The 3,633-nt window shown below is 42.1% G+C and overlaps 1 pseudogene; it reads right to left on the reverse strand.

Annotated features, from left to right (window-relative positions):
• Positions 1 to 204: 204 nt before the first annotated feature.
• Positions 205 to 322, reverse strand: LOC111736029 (annotated as a pseudogene).
• Positions 323 to 3,633: the final 3,311 nt, after the last annotated feature.

The following is a 3,633-nucleotide window of genomic DNA, read 5'->3' on the forward strand; positions in this document are numbered from 1 at the left end:
TTTATATTTTCCAAATTTGGGGATTGTCGAACTAGATTATGAACTATTTTCTTCAACCTTTGCATCTCCAGCACAGAGCATGGTATCTGGCACATGAAAAGCATTTAATAAAATTGAAAATATCGGACTTATTGTCCTAATCTTGGAAAGTTTTTATCTTTAACCTAGGAGATACACACACACCATCCTTTTTTAAAAAAAAATCACCTATGGCACCTGGTCTTCCTAGGTGGTCTCCCATCCAAGTACTAACCAGGCCAACCCTGCTTAGCTTCCAAGATCAGATGAGATCGGGAACATTCAGGGTGGCATGGCTGTAGACACCCCATCCTTTATCATATCATTCCATAGTAGTGTTAGCTCACTTTCACCTAATATTTAAAATGTTAGCCGTAACCAGCATCCTTCATATTAAGGTATCTGGGATCAGGGAGGAGGTAAAAAGAGAAACCATACACTTAAACAGAACGCATTGCCTTCCTCACACCGGCTAGTTGGTAATCATAGCCACCTTCTTTCACCATTTTTTCCATTTCCCTTACATTCTATCACTACTTTAGGAAGATGGGAATCTTGACCAAACTTTCATTTCAATTGGACCCGAATCTTGAGAGGTCTTGCTTGATTAGGTTGCCACTGTTTTCCACTGACCACGAAGATTGGGCATGGAGATTCTAGGAGCGCCTCAGTAAATCCCTTGTATTTTAAGCAAGGCCTCATTGTGTAGCAGCAACCCAATTTCCCATGGGAATTGAGCAATCGTGCTTCTAAGTATAGGGATCCTTTCTTTTTCTGTTGGTCTGTCGACATAAAGAGTCCAAAAAGGTAAAAGGAAAATTTCAGTTTACAAATCATTAGAACCACGACTGTACTTGGTGGAAACATTACTCCTTGGGTCATAGTACTTACCAGCCCACCAAGCCAAAGGTTGCTGGGACAAGAAGAAAGAGTTCTTTGGATGGGTTATTAGGTATAATAGTGTGAGTGTCTGTTCCCCTCTCCCCTGGACCGATGCCTTCTGGCTCTGTGATTTAGCTACTGGTTTACAGTATTTATCACATCCTGTAGGATAGTACCCCAACCACCCAGGGTGTGGCTCTCATATGGTGCCATAAATGAGACCTTAGTGACCATTCTATAATCCTGTCAAGCCAGTTGCTTCTGCATAATGGGGAAACTGGTAAGGACAGTGAAGATCATGAATATGAGTCCATGAAGACACTTTCTTTTCTATAAAATGAGTTTCCCAGTCAAAGAAGGTGGTGTTTCAGATATCATGGTATGGATAATGAAGAATGTAATTTTGAACAAGGGATATTGATGCCAACAGAGCAGTTTGTGCAGGGAAGGAAAATGTATCCTTGGAATATGTGACGGTCCCTCATAGAACAAAGGGGTACCCTATCTGTGAAGGGAGGGATGCAGTGATGTCAACATTTTAACAGATACCTGACTGGTCCCTCCCGGAATGGGGCCATATCCAGAGCTTCAAGTTGGCCTCTGGTCTTGACAAATCAGATACTTAGTATGGCACAGCCAGGCCAGCATCAAAGAGGGGAAGTCCACAATGCTGAGACCATGCATAGCCTCCATCTTGGCTGCCATGCTCACTTTGTATACAGACACACTGAGCAAACCCCGGGGTGTCCAGGGACCAATATTACAAGACATTCTCTCTTGGCCATCTGATTTACAAGAGCTTCTACAGCAATGGATGCCTTCAGACAGGAATTCGTGGAGGATATAAATATCTTCACTCTCTCTACCTATTTGGGAGGTCCAGGTCCATCCCTTCCTTACAGATCTCTTTGTCCCAATCTTCCCATCCAGTTCTTTCCCTCAAGCAGCCACCCATCCAACCATTAACCACTGCTCATGCATCAGCGTGGATCTGCAATTTAGGCGTGGTCCCATATATTCCATTTTTACTTGACAATGAAATGCTGCTATGTGTACCAATTATGCTTCAGAGTGTCAAATAACATCCAGGTCACAATGAGCAGCTCAGGTCTCATTGTTACTTGGTGTCTCATGGCTACACATTAGGTTTCTACTGGGGGTCCAGTAGCTGCTTTTCAAATAGGGAATAATCGTCACAGAAGAAGCCCTCATTACAAACCCTGGGAGTCAGGCACCTTTTGGGGCTCACCAGAGGCTTCATCTAGTATCACTGTTTGCTATAGTTGTTTCCAATACCACTGGGCCTGTTGCATCAAAAAGCTCTGTCATGCTTTGCACCACAGATGGGTCTTGATACAAAGCCTCATTTTGCTCTAAGCCCCATTCAAAACTGTCATTCTCATGAGTTACTCAGTAAATGGGTCAGAGGAGCGTGACCAGATATGATGTATGCTGCCTGCGGTGAACAAAAAGGTCCGCCAAGTGCTGTGCTCCTTTCTTTGTGGAGGATGATGAAAGGCACAGCGACCGGGCTCTGACTTCCATGGCGTAATGCTGATGAGCTTGGGGCCCTTGGACCCTAGAAACTCCATCGATGTGATACACACTGGAAATTTAACAGCGATTTGCTTTTTACCTTCTGACACGGGTATATCTTATTAAGGCAGCCGGGCGTTTGATATTTCCTGCTAACCATAGCCAATTAGCATAATGTCATCAATGGAACAGAGCAGGGCGATATTAAGTAGCTTCTGAGAATAACTGTGGCCCCTCTGGACCACAGTGACAAAGACCAAGAGAGCTGGCTTTGCCCTGGATCAAGGCAGTAAAGGTATAGTGCTTTACCAGCTAAGTACACACAGGCCGATTCTGGCTTTGCTTCCTAATTGAGATGGGACAGAAAGCACTTGCTAGGTCATATCTCTGTGTGCCAGGAACTGTATTGGGTTGTTCCAGTAAAGATGCAATTTCCAGAACCATAACTGGAAGATGCAGCACCACTCGATTAAGTTTGTGATAACCTGTCATCCTCCATGATCCAAATGTCTTTGTAGCAGCCGAACAGAGGAGTTAAATGGGGATCGAATAGAGATCATTACTCCTGAAATCTCTCAAATCTTTGCTGGAAGCACTAATTTCTGCTTTGTGTGATATTGCTCTGGTTTTCTATTTTGTTCTGAGGTGGGTGTCAGTTCATGTCAGTTACAAGGCCTTTCACTTGGCCTCGAACCTTCCAACTGCCATAACCCTGGCTCCAGCAATTCTGCCAGTATGTATGTATACGTATATATATACACACATATATATTCTCAAAATATAATATTTATATATTACATATAATATATACTATGTATATTCTAAATATAGTGTGTAACTTTGCCCTAATTATATGCTTAAGATTAGTAATAGATATTTACGGGGGAAGCGGTATAAATAAAACAAAACATTTGTTTTTGTTAGATATAGCTGGTTTTGTTACCTTCATAAACTTATTTTTCTTCTATTATTATTATTATTATGACATTGGCTAACAAAATCCAGTAAGTTTCAAGTATATAACTCAATAGTAAATCATATATATTGTATTGTGTTCACCATCCATAGTTAGAGTTCCTTCTGTCACCACATATTTTACCCCTTTTACTCCATCTACCTTCTCACCTCCCCCTGCCCTCTGCTAACCACTAGTCTACTGTCCATGTTCATGAGCCTCTGTTTGTTTGTCAAATGTTT

The sequence above is a fragment of the Pteropus vampyrus genome, unplaced genomic scaffold (assembly GCF_000151845.1).
Source record: "Pteropus vampyrus isolate Shadow unplaced genomic scaffold, Pvam_2.0 Scaffold16, whole genome shotgun sequence".
Classification (NCBI taxonomy): Eukaryota; Metazoa; Chordata; class Mammalia; order Chiroptera; family Pteropodidae; genus Pteropus; species Pteropus vampyrus.